Source organism: Lathamus discolor, chromosome 12 (assembly GCF_037157495.1).
Source record: "Lathamus discolor isolate bLatDis1 chromosome 12, bLatDis1.hap1, whole genome shotgun sequence".
Classification (NCBI taxonomy): domain Eukaryota; kingdom Metazoa; phylum Chordata; class Aves; order Psittaciformes; family Psittacidae; genus Lathamus; species Lathamus discolor.
The window spans coordinates 1,475,074-1,493,213 of NC_088895.1; the positions used below are offsets into that span (position 1 = coordinate 1,475,074).

Sequence of the window (18,140 nt, forward strand, 5' to 3'; positions counted from 1 at the left end):
GCTGCACCAGTGGTGTTCACAGCAAAAGGCTTGGGCAAGACTGCCAGAGCATGGAACAGAGTGGCTCTGACAGTAGCCCTGGGAAGGATTAAAGCAGCACGAGTGAGGGACTGAAGCCTGGCATTTGCTTCCACAGAGGGAGGGCGGGGGGTGGGGGGGGTGGGGTTAGCAGTGTACGTTTAATATATGGGCCTTGTACAGATATGGAAATCAATGCAGCAATTTTCCCCTTGCCTTACCCTCCACTTTAGAGTCCCAACCCCACAACAGCTACCACCAGTCTCTGGTACAACCTGTCTGTCAAATTCCATCAGCAACCCAAGGCACTTGAAGGGAAGTCTGAAGCAAGGTATAGATCCTCCGTCAGTCAACACCAGTCCTGTCTTCTGACATTCAAGGCTACCTCCCTACAACTTTTCAACTAATGCCTCTCACAATAGAATCTGATGCTTATGATTTCAAGTTAATGTTCATTGCCCTGAAAAAACACACCCATCTCGTTCTGGTATGGGCAGGAAGGAGGACAGCCGCAACAAAGACTTCCTCAGCCTACCAAAGTCCTCCTTTGGGTCATCCACGCATCTTCCTGCAATAAAACCCAGCTTCAGATTGCCTGAAGGGTTGGTATGGTTAAAAGACTGTCTAGTTCTAGATCTACCAAGGAGACCAGGCAGTTTAAGACCGTGTTTAGAGAGATGATATTTTACCAATTCCATAGCCATGGAAGTCCATCCTCACCGAGAGCAGGACAGCTGTGCTAGGCAGTGCTCTGCAGTTTGACTCTTATGGTAGATCTTCCTTCCTGTCCAAAAAGTGCCCCTGCACTTCCTTTCTATTAGCCAGGAGCAAGCTCAGAGACAAGAAAGCAGCAGACATTTGAACAGCCACGCATTACTGAGTCGGCATAACACATCAAAAGCAAAAGCTAATTGTACCATACACCAAGCCATGATGGGAGAAACACTATCTCCAAGGTTAATATGTGCTGTTCCGTCATTCTCACATATAAGATGCATTCATATTCAAGTCCTGGCATCACAATTCCTCAAGAATGCAATGCTTAAGTATATTTAGAATGGTTCTGTTAATACGATAGCCAGCTTCCATAATGCCAATAAAGTATCCTAAAGCCACTACTTTAAACCACTAGGGACCTGTTGGAGCGAGTGCAGAGGAAGCCATGGATATGCTGCGAGGGCTGGAGCAGCTCTGCTCTGGAGCCAGGCTGAGAGAGCTGGGCTGGGGCAGCCTGGAGAAGAGAAGGCTCCTGAAGCGGAGACCTGAGAGCAGCTCCAGTGCCTAAAGGGGCTGCAGAAAACCTGGAGAGGGGCTTTGGACAAGGGCCTGTAGGGACAGGCCAAGGGGAACGGCTTGAACCTGCCTGAGGGGAGACTGAGCTGAGCTCTTAGGCAGAAGCTCTTCCCTGGGAGGGTGCTGAGGCGCTGGCACAGGGTGCCCAGAGAAGCTGTGGCTGCCCCATCCCTGGCAGTGTTCAAGGCCAGGTTGGACACAGGGGCTTGGAGCAAGCTGCTCCAGTGGAAGGTTACTCTAGTGGAAGGAACCATAGCAAGAGTTGGGACTGGATGAGCTTTAAGATCCCTTCCAACCCAAACCATTCTATATTTCTATGATTCCATTGTTTTATACACATTCACCTTGAGTTCTTCAATAATTGCTTCAAATAGCCATATTTCAGATGCAATACTAATCCCATGGCACTATCTGTAAAAGTGGTAGAAAATTCAGGAAGACAAACTATCAAAAGTTGGCTTCTATTACACAAGAACCTTCTGAAATTGTGTGGAACAGCATCAACATCTAATGTTGCCTGTAAACAATACCCCCCTGCAGATGAAGAGCACTGCCTTTGGGCCACCATCTCCACACTGGCAGCCACTGCCAGGCAGTGCCCATCACCCATTGGGTGCTCAGCAGAGCATACAGCTGTGCTTCCTCCTATAGAGCTGCAAAGCAGTGCCTAAAGGTAAGCACAGTAGTACACAGTGAGGCAAGAAACAAGGTTTTGAGACGGTGTGCAATCTGGGATAGAACTGGTGCCCTCACTGGTGAGGCTGGAGCCTCCGCAGCTCTACCCTGTGCAGGGATACTGCTCTAGATTTAACCGCATGCTTACACTCTCTACTGAGTCAGAGCTGGCCTTACACAAGGCACAGTTCTGCAGAGCTCTTTAGTGGGGTCTTTGGAGGCTGCATCTGTACCTTCCCTACAGCAGTTAAATGTTAAATGAGTCTTCATGTCAAGAACACTACCAAAGCCACCTACAGCTAAGAGATTCACCTTAACTGGAAGCATCCTTAGTGCTACAGCAAGGCCAGCTGTACACAAACACTGCCCTAGAGGCCTGAAGTAAGATTCTTCTCACCTAAAGCCAGATTTTGGGTCTGACCTGGTCTCTTTTTCAAAAGGCCCCCATTCTATCCCTTAGTGTGCAGTTCTTACCTATGTTGAACACCCACTTCAGGAAACAGGCAATGCTCGATTCCACTGAATGGTTTGGCAGGAGGACAGGGCAGCAACATCGAAGTGTCCTTAACTCTGCAGTTCCCAGCTTAAATACAGCTAGAAAGCATCACTAGAAGGATGTAAACAGTGTCATTCAGGCTGTGGCAGCATTAGTCATTAAAGAGAAAGCTGCACATCACATTCTTTGGTGTTCAGATGTGAAAAACAAGCAGCTCACAAGACATTCCCTATAGGAACATACTTTCCTCCACAGCTGGAAAACCACTGCAATTCTTCCTGCATCCCCCAAGCTTTTTGCTAGCATTAAGTAGCTGCACAAGTGAGAGTCAGTTATAAAGTCCTTCTGTCACCACCACTATTTTCCCAGAGCTTAAAAATTAAATCAAGTATCCCACTACTGGAATTTCATTACCAGGAAGCTGCAATAATGCTTATTGCATTATGGCTCTTGGTTTGTTCTCCCAGCAGAGCCACTCAATCACTTCAACGCTTTGAGTTAATTATTGCTAAACTGAGGTAAATGCAAACAGAAACCCCGAAAGCATGAAATAACAGCAGGAAACCAAGCTCAGCTTAAACTGCACACTTTGTGATCATCTGCAAGTGCCAGGGAAATTCTCACACAGCTCCAATCTGCATGAGAAAATTCAATCCCTGATGACCAGAGCTTCAGAGTGGCCACATGAAGATTACACAGCGAGGTAAAGACTCAGGCTTTATCTACACACGTGAGATTAGCAATGACAAAGGTTTATCATAATGTATAAAAACCCCTAGAACCTGGATGCAGTACTTCCAGGGGTTCTGTTAGACTTTGATCCCCTCAGCAATAAAGCATAAATAAGCAGGAACGATTCTCTGGAGAGTCCACTAGAACCCCAAAGATCATGGCTCTATAGAGCTGCTTCTGCACTGATCTAAGAACACCTTCAGTCCTGCTCTTCTCTCATTCAACAGAAGGAAAGCAGACTCAGCCTCAAGGAGCTGATGGAAGGCAGCAGTCAGATTCAGCCCTGGCACACTTGGTTTCACAGAAGAGCTACCAGTTGCCAGAGAAGTTTCACTGACTTACACTGACAGGATGGAAACTGGAAGTGTTCAAACAAGCACCTCATTCAAAACTGCTGGTGTGAGAAGTTCAACCTACATGTGAAACCCTTTGAACTTGGCCAGTGGAAGTGACAGTGGAAAGCAATGAGCCTCACTTAGCACGAGCAGCACGCTAAGAAAGGAAGTGAACAGGCAATAGAAAGAATGCTTCAAGTGTCAGTCTTCAGGAGAGCAACCAGGACAAAGCACTTTCTGTATCTACCTTTGAGCCCTTGACAAATCAAAACTAGATTAAATGTACCAGCCTGGCTTCTACCTCAGCCTGATACAGGATCTCATGAAGAGACCTGCCAATACCCTGCAGTAACTCACAGCCCAGCAGACAGGCAACATGTGTGTTCCACTGCCCTCGAATGAGGGCTGAAGCAATCCTGTCTCTTCAGCATCACAGCAAGTGACAAGGAATCATTTTGTTTGCAGTCAAGATGAAATAAAAACTCAGAAATAAGAGCTAGAGGTCCTACCTGTATAGGAGTTAACCAACATGAGCAACAACATGTTTAGTCTTGCTAAAGCCAGGAGGAGTATCTGCCTAGCACAGATATCAATGAAAGCTTTATTACCTCCAGGAACAGGCTCTAAAATACATAATTTGTGGTTTGTACATTTTTCATTTCACCTTGCTAAGTTCACCAGCAGGATTTTCTGCTGTTAACCAGTTACTGAATAACTTTCCAGCAGGAAGTTTCAGTGCATTAGTTCTCACTACTGAATTAAACAGACAGCTGCCTTACCATCCACCAATCCAATAACCATAATCCATAACCCACAAGGACTAAGCACATTCTACCTGTGGAAAACCCACGAGCATTTATCAAGTAACACATCAAATCTTAACCACAAATACTGAACAAAACCAGCAATTCAACTGCTTCAGTTAACAATTAATAAAAGACTTCTGAGAAAAAGGAACGTGCATCCCCTTCCCACGTAACTCCTGAGTACAGCTTGAGTAGCACCACAGGCACAACCAGTGCCAGGCAGCAGCAGAGGCAAAGCCTAGGAGAACTGTGTGTTCTGCTAGGGACACTTTCAAACTCTGGCTGAGAGACAAAACAGTTTCAGGAGCTGCACTGTGGAAGGGCAATTTGAAACCAGATAAGGCCATGCTTTCAGCATTCAGGCCTTCCTGCACCAGACATTCAGTCCAAGACCCTAGTGCTGTAAGGCAAGACAGTATTCCTTAGCTCCAGTCGCATGATTCCAGATCATGGAATCACAGGATGGTTTGGGTTAGAAGGGACCCTCACAGCATCCCCAAGGCCTCCTCTGCACTCGCTCCAACAGCTCCACATTGCTCTTGTGTTGTTGCCCCAGAGCTGGATCCGGAATGCAAGGGGGGTCTCCCCAGAGCACAGCAGAGGAGGAGAATCCCCTCCCTTGACTGTACCTACCCCGGACTGCAGCACACCAGCAGCATTCTACCTACTACTGAAGGCTGTTGTAAGACAGCAGCTTTAGCATCAGGACCATTTTACCTACAGAAACAAAATCAAGCACTGCAGAAGCTCTTGTTAAATGCTTTACCTGAAGCAAGCCTGTCTAGAAGCACTGTATTAAAAACTCCCTTTCAGAGTATCAGTCTGGTCATGCTGAATATGGCACTAGGACTGCAAGCTTAACCCAGAATACGCAGTGTGCTGACACAGCACTGAAGCAAAGGTTAAGTTGCAGATTTCTGCCTCAAACCTGTCTGCCAGGAGCACTGTCACCTGTGGCTAGGAGTTCAAATACTGGGAAAGAAAGAACCACAGTAGAGTTCCAATGCACTTAACTCATCTTAAGTCCCATTCCACCAGCTCAGTCTCAGCAAATTCTGTGAAAACTTTACACCAAGCTACCATGAAATACTAAGACAGGACAGAATTCATTCCTACTGGTTTACACAAAATCTGCTACTTCTACCTTTGAAAACTCAGTGAGGCTTGAAACTACAGCAAACATAACTAGACTGATTCCTTACTTCAGAACTACAGCCTTCAGACCCTTCCATTGAAGCTACTTCACCACCCAGCACTGCATTAAGGTATTCCATATACCCAGTATATGTTATAGCATTCACCCAGCCTATTTCTGTTTAGATGAGACATTAATAAAGACTTTTCCTCATTCCTCCCCCCAAAAGCAGCTGTAAAACTGACATCAGATATACATACATCACATCACTTCCAAGGTAAGGCTGAGGTCAGGCACTCTTCATCTCAGATGCATTTGGGTGAATCGCCAAGATTTCACAGGCAGAACACCTCCTAAATCCTAATCTGGAAGCTTAGCACCAAACATTAACAAAACTGCAGAATGAAGGTGTAAGCACACAGGCACTGCTGCTTGCTACAGGTCACATTCACTTCTTTCTGTTCAAGGAAAAGCTTACCCACCCAGTAAGTTTAGGGTGACACACACCTTGGTATTTAAATAACTGAGATCTAGAGATGTAGGACACAGGTGACTCAGTTGGAGCCAACTCTTCAAACAAATGCAGGTTTTAACAAGAGAAATCCCTGTACTATTCTTACAGAGTTTAAAGGTTACAAAAGGCTCTGTGTTGGAGGAACACAGCAGCACCAGGCAAAGATGCTCTGAATTCCACAGAGGGGCTGAGCTGTCACACAGCACAAGCTGTGGATCCCCAGCTTCATGGGAAGAGTTGCAACTTTCTCTTCCACATTCTCACCTGCAATAAACTACCAGATCTTTAAACTCTGAGTTCCAGATCAAGTGTTATTAAAATAACCCAAGTACCCAGGTCATGATTTGAGGGTTTACAGGAAAGCTGCTCTTCGGAAGTCAGCTAACAGCACATCCTTCAGACAGGTCCCAAGCCATCGTATCTGTTTCAACATGTATGAGCTCTGCTAAGTCAAGTCTTTCAACATCCCTTAGCACAATCCCTTGGGGAGAACACAATGGCAAAACCTGACTAATTGCTGTGAAATATGGTGCCAACTCAGTTTTCTTTTGCAAATGTGATGGAGGCACCAAGTTGTTTTACCACAAGTGATCTTCATTCTCTGAACTGGCCTCAGGGTGTTCCTTCAGCTTCCACATTTTAGGTTGCTGCAAAAACCTCAGCAGATCTATCAAGGCCAGGTTGGACGGGGCTTGGAGCAAGCTGCTCCAGTGGAAGGTATCCCTGCCTCTGGCAGGGGGTGGAGCTGGAGGAGCTTTAAGGTCCCTTCCAACCCAAACCAGGCTGGGATTCGATGACCTTAAGAACACCAACCCCTCACAGGGACCCCATTCTTTCTCCTAAGTTTTCCAGAGTCAACCAAGAGGCTTGAAGTTCTCCAAAACAGGTGCTCCAAGCCCAGTTTAACATGTACTGTTCATCAATTCATGGAAGTTCAAAACCTGACCTTTCACAAGCAATAAACAACCCAACTGGCTGCATCAGCAACCACACCACAATGGGCTCCACATTCCCACAGCTCTTCCCAGCACCCACACCACCTGAACAGCCCTGAGTGCTCTCTGCACCTGCAGAGGCAGCCACCGCACTCCAAACCCTGCCTGGAAATTCAAAACAGCTCCAGGAATTATTCAGTTGTCTTGGCGAGAGTCAGTATAAAAACTGTGCAGTTCAAGCACATAAATTAGGTTTTGGATGGGTTTTTGGCATTAGGCCTTTCTTTAAACTGCAGCTTAACTAGACCGGTCCCAGACACCTGCTTGCGTCTAATATGGTAACTCACACACAAAAACTTAAAGCCCTTCCATGTCCTTTTCATGATACAAGTCACTTCAGACTAAATCCTTTTGACAAGGTATGTTTTATCACTCCTCACCTTTGGTAAGTGAAGTCACTTTAGCCCCATGACAAATGTTACTGAACCTGCAGCACGGTTTTAGAAGAATTCTTTATTAGTGGAGTCCTTGGTCTGCTGGGATTGACACATGGGAGCAAGTGTTTATGACGAAACTAAACTCTGAGTTTTGTTGTAAGAATCAGAAAACACAATAGCAGTTGGTTTATGTACTCAGAAATTGACAGGAGATGAGGCAGATTAACCATATTGCAATTCTGGGACTCAAAGCACGTTCAAGTACACAAGGCTTAGCTCCCCTAGGTGTCTAATCTGAATGCCAATCAATCTGGGTGTAGGAGCAAGAGTTAGGGTTAGGCACTGCTTCAGCAAAGGCTGGCCAGAGAATCACCACTTCTGGGTGAGCGCTGGCCAGGTCTCAGGCCACTGGACATAGTGCAGGGGCAGTTCAGAATACTGGACCATAAACTGAAATCATGGGTAGAAAAGTAAGCTACAGGGCACAGCACAGCACACAGCTTACTCTCCAGTGAGCTGCCACGCTGCTTCCTCCCCAGCCAGAACAGTTCAAGCTGTCTTATGCAAGAGGAAAAGTCCTCATACCTCAGTGCTGAATGAGGAGATGGCGGTCAAGGAATGATGCAACAGTGCTATTAAAACTAATAGGCCTGTGGGTGTGACCCTCAAAGGGCAGGAGCACCTCAACTTGTACCTTCTACAAACAGCTCAGTAGAAAGCTAGTCTTCAAACAAATGGAAGCAAGAAATAGCTCCTACTGTCCTTGTTATGCCAATCTTACCCTTGGTAAACCAAGCTAAATCCTTCTGTCCACAATTCCCAGGGCTCCACGTGAGCACCACACCACCCAGTGCAGGCAGGGACAGCAACGAACCACCACCCTCGCAGGGGAGCAGCACATCAAGCGGGTTGCAAGATTGCTTCTGACTCCAAGTTGATTACAACAGCAGGATTGGCATTGCTTTTCTCAAGGAATTAGTGAAATATTGCCACCTTTAGACCCTTCTACTGGTAGGTTATCACCAGCCTTTCAGATCTCACAGGAAGAAGTGTCTATGCTGTGTATTGCAGAGGCACTAGTGCTGTAGCAATTGAAAGCTAGAGAGCTCCTAAACCGGCTTACCAGTAAACATTTGAGAAGCAAAAGATAATTTGCCTGGCCTAATGAGCTAAGTATAGAGCCACCATGACTAGAGCTCCCCAATTATTCCTGCATTTCTTCTGTTGGGAGTGAAACAGTCTGGGAAGAAGCAGAGGTTTCAACAGTGGGTATGGTCAGTTACTGAAGCTATGCCAAGCAAAGCAACAGTGTTCCTGGGTTTAATGGACCAAATTCTACAAAGCAGCACCAAGAGTCAAGAGCAGCATCTTCCAGATCAGTCGAGTGTGTTCATCACCCTCAGTTCAGCATCACACTTCAGCATTTTAGGGAATCCCATTGGTTTAGAACCCCTGACATACCCAGCTTGTCTAGTCCTCTCACAGATCAGTGCTGAGCCTATCATTCAGAAGCTAAAATGCCAGTTTGACATGTGAAAGCCAGTTTGGTTCCAGCTACTAAAGCCTGCAGAACTGAAAGGGAGGGAAAGTAACATGACAGTGACCAGGCATGTAGGTACTAAGATTATGGAGCTATACAAGAAATTTCTATTTTCTGGAATTATCTTTTAATGAATATTTACTATTCTTTATTATTCTTTAACCAGGTTTTATGAGTATTACTTTTAAGGCTGGTATTCCATATAGTCACAGATTCTGAAGGAAGGACCTGTGATGAGCTGTACTACCACCAAGGAGGTTTCCACATCAACACCCTAATATGTGGTTTGAACATGTGGAGGTGTTCTGGACATACAGGCATGCTCTCGGCATAGTGAAGTTGTAGTCCTTTTTATCATGACCCGGGTAGGAGCTCCAGAGCAGAGATCTGGTCTCCTTACTCAGAAGTATAACTCTGCTTCCCCCTGGTTTTGCCCTAACACAGCCCAGCAACAAAATACTAAACACTTCAACTGGATTCTCCAGAACTGAAAATTTCCATGTGCCTTCTATCTGCAGTCTCAGTTTACTCAACTGTTATGTACAGGGATGCTCTGCAGCAGGGAAGTACACTAACCAAACACCTCAAACCATGTGATACTCATGCTTGAGTCTGGAGGGATTAAGAGATTCCAGTCCAGAGCATATGAAAACAAGCAAGCTATTGTGTTCTGCATTAGGAAACAACTATGCCTTGACCATAATCCATCAGCCAAACCTACAAGGAAAGCCCAGCAGACCTCAAAATATTCACCTTGTTCCATCTTCCTCCTTTTTCCTTAGAGTTCAGATTTTCCCAAAGAGAAAAAAGGTGCATTCTTTTGGAAGTTACTCAAAGAAAGGTTCACTGAGCATAGACAAAGATGATGATTTAATTATAATGGGTATCCAACCAGAATATAATGCCCCGTTCACAGCAAATTCCTGCTACCAGAGTGGGAGAAAATGAAGAATCTGAAATCTCAAATGCACCCATGACCAGTGTGCCCACCCATCACCATGTAATTAAAGAACAGGAACACTTAATTGTAAAGATGAACACTGGTTTGATAAGGATTAGTCATTCATTTGATGAAAAGCTTATTCACTGTTAGAAATGCACAGTGCTCAGATGGAAAGTAGTAAAAGGTCTGCAGGCAGAGGCCAGAGAATTGCAAGTTTACATTGCACACACTTCACCTCCTTTCAGCTTCCATCTATTAAAGGAAAATAATCAAACTAACCTGGAAATGCAACCTGCTTACAGTCTAGTCAGGTTTCTTGGATCAACATGCCCACACTACACTAGCAGATTTGTTCTTGGAAGTGAACAAATAAGGAAAATGCAAATAGAATAATAAAACCAAAGCTATCAGCTCACACCACTGAGAGGTGCTTCTACTCTAGCCCATAGCAAACTGACTGCAGAATGGATAGAGCAATGCCCTCACATCCATTCTCAAGTAAAGCTGCTCTGCAGCATGGCAGGTGAGTTTTCCTCTCAAAGCCTCTCCTTCGGGCTCATCTGTTCTTTGTCAGGACACAGACAAGTATTTGAAAAGCCTGAACTTACAGAAAACCTACAGAACAGCAAAAGTCAGCTTTGAGAACAGTAGTTGAGAGTCAGAGAGGCACTGAAGGCTGGAGGCAAGTAAAACTGCACACAGTTCAGCTGCAACAGATCCAGGAGGTCTGAAAAGGTCTCAAACACCATCTCAAGGATGCAACAAACATTATAATTACAAACAGAACTTCACAGCATCTCATTTATCTCCAGTTTAAATTTCAATGATAGCAATTACAAGCTTACAGATAGCAATGCAGTAAGTAAAGCTTTCCCAGGTACACATTTAGGTCAATTAAGGCTACAAGAGATCAAATCAGCCACCACAGCAACCACCTTGCTCCCTTTCCTGATCTACCTGCAGAGAAAACACAGAGTCAGGCTGCTGGTCACCTAACTACCAGGTAGGAAATTCCAGGGAAACGCTTTCCACCAATGCCAGACTCAGCCACAACCACTTCCCTGAGCAACTTCAGCTTGAAACTCATTTTGAAAGCATGCAGAGTGATAGGATGGAGCTTAATACTACATCAGCTAGGAGACTGGATCACTCTAACCTCAGCTGTACAAGAGTATTGAGGCTTCACACCAAAGAGAGAGTTATGCCACCCATGTAACAACCACTGCAGGATGCTGAAGTATGAAGGCGCCATGGTCACAAGCAGTTTCAGTGCTGCAGTAGGTACAAGTGAATTGTTTGTATCTCTCTGGGTGCTCATTTTGTTACCAGTTCTTTAATTCAGCCTTCAGTTTCAGCCAACTCTTCAATACTCCCAACTACCATGTCCAGTAAGTAAACTGAAAGCAAAGTTCTAGTATTCTGCCCTTGACCTATGAAGTGCTAAACTCTGCATGAGCGAAAGACTCAAAGATCTGATTTTTCACCTATTTTCTGAAATCCTGCCACCAGCTGTACAGAAACCCCCTCAAAAAAATCAGAACCCTACCTGCAGAACAGTCAAAGCACTGAGAACCCGAGGAGTCACACGCACAGGCCTTGCGAGGCTTCTGATCCCCATCACCCCCAAAGGGCTGCTCACAGGGGTGAGCGGAGGAGACAGCAAATACCTGTGGGCAGGTCCTGCCTCTGCTCCACTCTCCAAGAGCAGTCAGCAAGACAACTTCTTGTCTGCAGACTGGATCTCAGCCTATGCCTTCCAGCAGAGACGAGCATTCCTGTCCTCTCCTCACACAGGTGCCTGGAAGCAGCTCCTCCAGGCACTTCCAGGAGTGAGAAAGCACAGCTAGAGAAAACAACCTCATTCTGTCAAAATCCTGCCCGTTCCCCAGTGATCCAGGAGTCAAAAACCTTCTTTAAGGCACAGGGAAAGTGAAACTATTTTTATTTCTTCCTGAAGCCTTGGCCTTCCAGGTAATGCTACAGAATTAATGCTTTGATTATAGCCCTAGTTTCCAGGCCCAGAGTTGGAGAAGCAAATGAGGCCCACAAAAGGGCAACAGAAAACTGTCCTAACAGTGTTTTTATAAATAATGTCTATACCAGCACATAAACCTTTGGTATTGGAAAGAAAAACTACAAATAATCATGGCAATGCCGCAGCCTTCCTCCACAAACTCAATTTGAAGTGTGTTACTTCTCTTTATACTCATTGTATGTTCAAGGAGCTGAACCTTGTAAAGCACCAGAACAACCAAAATACCTAAAAAGAGAATACTGGCCTCATGTCCACAAGAGCCCTCCCATACAGCCAGGCACCTGAGCCAGGGATCTCTAGTTCAAGCCACTGTGTTTCAGAAATCTCACTTAAAGCATGATGGAGAGCTTTTCACTTGGTTTTCCTGATGGGAAATCTTTCCACACTTTTAAAATAGGGTAAGAAAGACCACAGACAAGAGAGCCTTTGGTACAAGTCACGGAACAGTGTACTCACAGCATGAGAGAAGCACATACCAGTAGTAAGTTACTTGGACAACATTGTTTCCTTGAAAAGTAGGAAGCTGAGATCACAGTGAAACAAATCTTTCCCAATACTCTTCCCAGTAAGGACCTGAGAGGGTAGATCCTGCACATCTGCTACAGATAATCACAGTAAAGAATAACTTTAGGTCTGAAATTAATCCAAGACAAAGCAGCTCAAGATACCCTGCAGAACTGCCTCAGCTGAAGAAAGCAAGCACCTAAATCCTGCTTCCATCTCGCAAGGTCTAACAGGAATGCTGAGCAACCCAGGGACCTAATCCTGCAGGCAGAAAAGCACATTTGGATTGATTCTTCCTGTAACCAAGTGAAAATGCAATCACAGCTTCGTGTTTTAAAGCTTTGCCAGAAGATAAAAAAAGACAGTGCTATGAGAGTTCTGACATTCAGGTGCTTGCCCATGAAGCAAAATCGCTTTCCAAGCTCTCCTCACACTGAAGGCTTCCACTTTTTCTCCCCAGCAGGATGCACCAGCCACCACACTAGAGGAGCCTGTGGAGAAGCCCCATCCAACTTTATGGGAAGTGTCACTGCAGAAAATACAGGAGCAACTGGACTAAAAGCACATGGAGGGGAGAACATAACATACAGCTTGAGATCAACATACACAACAGAGACGACACAGTTCAGTATCAAAGCTCAAGTGTCAGAACACAAGCCTCTCCTAAATGGCTCTTCACTGTCTCCAGGTCATGCTCTGGAAGGTCAGAGGCCTGTGGCAGCCTGCCTTGCTGTCCACACTCACAAGGTTCAGACATTTGGAAGTCCCTCTTACAGCTCTCACTGTAGAGAACACACCACAACAGGGTGCTGGCCTGTCCTCCCTGCCCTTCCAAAAGCCCAGTTCCTCCTAAGGAGCCAGGAACTAACACCAAGTTCCTGATTTCAGCCCAGCGTTAAGCTAATTCCACAGGTGGCAGTAATTTTCCAAGCAAAGCTCTGGCTTCCCAGCTATCACTAAATCTAATGCTTCACAAGATAACTAGCTAAAACCCTTGAGCTGACCACTACCATGTTATTCATATACTGGAGATCAAGAGTTTGATCAAGTCAGTGAAAGCATCAGCTACATGTGCATCTCAGATGAAAACCATCTAGCACACCCAGCTTCGTTTTCGTCAAGTCACTCCATCACAATGAACACCCAAAATGACAGTGTGATATGCTGAGCAAGGCAAAAGGCAGCTTGCTTTGCTTTTCACCTATAGTACTTCTCCAAGGCTTGGCTTCTTTGATGTTCCGTCCTCTTTCACCTAACACTGAACTGCAAAGTTGTACTTTCAAGTATTTGCAATTCGCTATTTTTGATTCCATATCTCTAAAAGAGGGATTTAATACTACTTCAGATTGATCAGCATGTGTTACTGAGGACACATTTCATTCCTGGCATGACTGACAGCTTGTACAGCAGCCTGCCCCCAAGCTATCCTATCAATGCTGCTTCAGAGCCTTTCACTTCATTCCCAGTCAAGAGGAAAAATAACAGACTACTCTCTCTAAAATTAAACTCCACTAGAATCTTGTTCAGAGTATTAACTTGTTCAGAAGTGATAATACGCGAATACAGCAGCTTATAGAAGTTTAGCTGCAATATCACCTAAAAAGGGCCATCCAGCTTCAAGTCTTTTGAAATCCAAGGCAGAATAAGAACCACTCAGGCAGCTTTTTTTCACAGGCTGGGGTTTTTTTCCTCCCCTTGTCAGAGTCTGGAAGGGTTCTACCACCTACATGATCACTCTTACAGAGGCATTAGCTGCCTCACCCATACATACACACACTCAGATCAGGAAAACTTCAAACTGGATCATGCCAAGGTTATTTTGGTGCCACTACTTTCAGCATTAACACCCTCAGGAGGAAAAAAGCCTCCAAAGCACCCAGTTGCCCCCCATCAGACCTACTGAGCATCCTTCCAGTTCTTGCTCAGCTTACCACCACGTTCACATGAGAAATCAGGTGATGCTTGCTAACTTTACATTAAGCTTTAGGCCAGAGGTGTTTTAGAAAATGAGTCAAAGCTAGGAATCAGCAACTGTATTTTAAAGTTAAGCCTTTAAAAACATTGCTTTTGAGGGACATCAATGACCCCAGAAATAGCTTATCCATTTCAACTAATGTTCCAGAGAGCCTTCTTCTCTGCTCTTCCTCCCTAGCTCACTTTGCATGCTGTGGTGCTGCAGTTCCACACTTCACTTCTAGGCCATATTGCTACTTAATGGAGGTGAACAGAGCACCTCCAGCTTGGAGCCACACAATCCAGGCACTTCCTAACAAACTGAGGATGGTTTCAGCAAGATACTGCCCTCTTCTTCCCTGCTAACACAGGCTGTTTCTCCCTTTACCTCAGAGCAGCAGGAACTTACTTTACAGTCAGTTGGTGTTCACCACATTTACACACTAGCAGAACCTACTAATCAGACGAGGGGAAGAACAGGTCTGGGCTACTCATGCTCTAGCTTGCAATTAAATTTCTGTGGTATCAGTATGTTCTGTCAGTTGTCCTCACCTGCTCACCCCAAAGCAAGGGGACAAAGTCTTGGCTGTTTCTGTTATCAGCCACATTCCAGATCAGTTGACACCAGAGGATGCTGGAGTCTGTGCCTGCTGCCCAGCCTACAAGGAGCAGGCACAGGAAGCTGACACACGTGCAAATCAATGCACCAGTCTGCACCATTCAGGATTAGTGTATTCAAGGTAGAAGCTGTAAAGCACAAGGAGCAGAGGTCTTCCGTTCTTTACTGGGCACAACCAAGCCTCAGTAAAACATCAGTATTTCTAATTCCTGGATTAAACTTCTCTTTTAGGTCTTTCATGCAAATCATTCAGTCCCCCAAAAATCTGAAGAGCCACAAAGGTAAAGAAATAGTTATCTTTTAACAATGCAGTTAATTTACAAGAATTACAGCAAGGACTGAATGCTAGACATATTCCTAAAGCCCTCCTGACAGCACTGGAAAGTTATGACACCAGTATCTAGAAGAAGGGTGGAATTACAAATCATGAGTTAAAACCCATATGGGATCTAACAGGCAGATCTTTTACATCACCAGCTACTCAAGAGAGAGACACATGCAGAACAGTTGCACATTGTGGCTTGGAAAATGTATACTTAAAAGCTTATCTTGAAAGAAATATAACATTTATTAGCTTGAGTCAGCCCAATGAAAGCAACTATGTATGAAACAAGTGCATATTTAAGTATCTGGACTTTCCATTCTGTTTATGATATTTGATAAGAACTAACACTATTTGGAGTCACATGCTCTGGAAGACAACACCAATATCAACCAGAAGAGTCCCCTCTCATTATATCCAGCTCCACATCCCAGGAGGTAGATACCAGAGCAGAAACAACCATCTCATCCTTTTGACCTGTGAAGGTGAAAAGAGCACCAACTTCATGCCGGATGCTACTCCTGTTCTTCCAATTCCTCCATAGAGAATTCCTTCTTCCTTGCTACCTGTTCCTTGCAGACCTGTTACTCCAGCAGCCTTACAACACCTTTCTCCTTAAGTTACTCCTTTTCCACGCTAATTGCCAGCAGAGCACTGCATAGCCACGTTCCTCCTACTCTCAGAAGGCTGACAACAACTCTCCACCATTGCGGGTTGCACGTAGGTGGAATGAGAGCTAAGATATAATATTGTATCGCCTGTCTTCAGAAGCCTGGCCATGCTGCACTTGTACCTCCTCCAGCTGTGGATGGCCACTTTTATGGGGAAAAAGAAAAATAAAAAAGAGCTTCTCAAGCCAAACTATTCCACCTACTTGGTACCACTTGTGGATTGCATCGCTTAAGCAGGCTAACATCGATATTTTAATAACTGCCAGTGCAGACAGGTTATGTCATGGATACTAACAGTACCCTATAAATGGGGACCTACAGCACTGCAGCAAGAGAACCAGGCTTCAGCCTCGATCTACCACTCCTGTAATGTGAAGCAGGACAGGAGCACCTTTTAGTGCAATCAAAAGCCACCACTGCTCAACATGATTCCCACACGGTTGCCCCTCCCCAGACTGCAGAAACAGGCAATGGGAACACTTGTCACTGAAGCACTTCAGAGCCCCACACCCCGCCTTTACTTATCTGCGGAAAGTTTCAACACTTACACTTCACACTTTTCCTGTGCCATGACAGAAAGAACTTTACTGTCTTCCAAACCCACTGTGATCAGTAACAGCTGAAGCAATGCCACTATCAGATGGCAGCCACCTCCCCTGGCATTATCTACACGCACTCCTTCAGGAAAACTCCTTCACCTCCAACAAAAAGTTAATTTTCTAACACTACGGCACACGTTTTATACATGTTTTATATAACAGCATGCAAAAGGCACCTCAGCTTTTTAGCTAAAGCTTAGAGCATGACAGGTATTAGAAGAAACCTGCCATAGTTCTTTCAGTAACACTACCATCCCTTCCCAATAGGCTCACCTAGGCATTTACACATGCCTTTATATTCACCATAAAGCCAAGCTGCACCTTCCTGCTCAGCACCACCTGACATGATTCACTACACAAGCTCTAGTCTTCTAAGAGAAAGCCTCACTGCACGTGGTTACACGGGCTCATCACACGACAAAACAAACAGGCAAAGCACACAGGAGACCGCTTGTCAGGCATGAAGCCTGCAGCAGTTACAAGCTCCTACTCAGCCTTCCCCCCAGTGAGGGAAGGGTGCGTGAAAAGGAAAGAAAACAGCTTCCTGTGCAGAGAGATGCGAAGGAACATGAGGTCTCATCTGGTGATAAAGCAACAATCCCTAAAACGTTGAACAGAAAAGGGAACAGCTTCAATGCTACAAGCTGAACACCACGTTGGGGGGAATGGAGCAGGGAGGGGGCAAAACACTACTCACCAGAGAAGGGCAACATCCGCTCAGATCCCACCAAAAGAACAGGACTGTTAAGAGAAACACGGGGAAGAGGCACAATTAAAGCCCAAAACTACGCAAATAAAAAGCCTTAACAAGCCCCGCTTATAAAAGGAATGGGAATCTTGGCCCCGCGCACAAGGGCAGTTGAACACAGCTGATACCACGACCAAAGCAGCAGGAGAAGCCAAGCACAGGACGACGGCTGCCAACGGCATGAGGCGATCCCCCAGCTCAGCCACACGCCGCGGGCCGGGCAGCGAGGCCCGCAGGCCGGAGCCCACCTTTCCCGGCCGAGCCCCGCGGCGGAGAAACGCGCTGCCACCGCCGCCGCCGTCCGGGACGGCAGCGCTGCCTGCCCGGGGAGGAGGAGGAAGGAGGAGGAGGAGGAGGCCGCCGCCGTCACCCCCGGCCGCGGAGCCTGGCGAGCGCCTCAGCCCGAGCAGAGCAGAGCAGAGCAGAGCAGAGCAGAGCAGGGCAGGGCACAACACAGCGGAGCAGCCGGCGCCCCTCGCCCCGAGGGGGCGTGCCGGGCCGCGGCCCCGCAGCTGACAGCCCGGCCGCCCTCCTCCAGGCCCGGGCCCGGCCGCCCGGCCCACCCACCGCCCTCCAAGACACCGCAGCAAGGCCGGACACCCCCTGCAGCTCCTTACCGCGGGGCAGGGCATGGCGCGGAGCCCCCACAGCCCCGTCCCGGGGCGCGGCCTCCTGCCTGGGCCGGGGTCGCTGCGCTCCTGGGCCGCCTGCGCCGCCGCTCACAGCCACAACAACATGGCGGCCGCACGGGACGCGGGCACGGCGGGGACAGGCGCGCGCCCTCCTCCTCCTCCTCCGAGGGGCGGGGCCGGGCGCGCCCCGTTCCCGCC

At 46.5% G+C, this 18,140-nt stretch overlaps 1 protein-coding gene across 13 annotated transcripts in view; it reads right to left on the bottom strand.

The window, feature by feature from the left end:
- MTMR3 (myotubularin related protein 3) overlaps positions 1-18,107 on the bottom strand; it is a 76,813-nt gene extending 58,706 nt beyond the window's left edge. For 5 of the 13 annotated variants that reach the window (XM_065692366.1, XM_065692373.1, XM_065692362.1 and 2 more), the window contains exons 1-2: positions 17,928-18,106; positions 17,260-17,303 (exon numbers count right to left, since the gene is read on the bottom strand). The gene's annotated coding sequence lies outside the window, so the exon portion shown is untranslated. Of the gene's footprint in view, positions 1-707; positions 851-2,460; positions 2,594-2,725; positions 2,829-5,750; positions 5,916-17,259; positions 17,304-17,558; positions 17,692-17,927 lie in introns of those variants that run through there. The other 8 variants (XM_065692372.1, XM_065692374.1, XM_065692367.1 and 5 more) reach the window with 7 other exon arrangements.
- Positions 18,108-18,140: the final 33 nt, after the last annotated feature.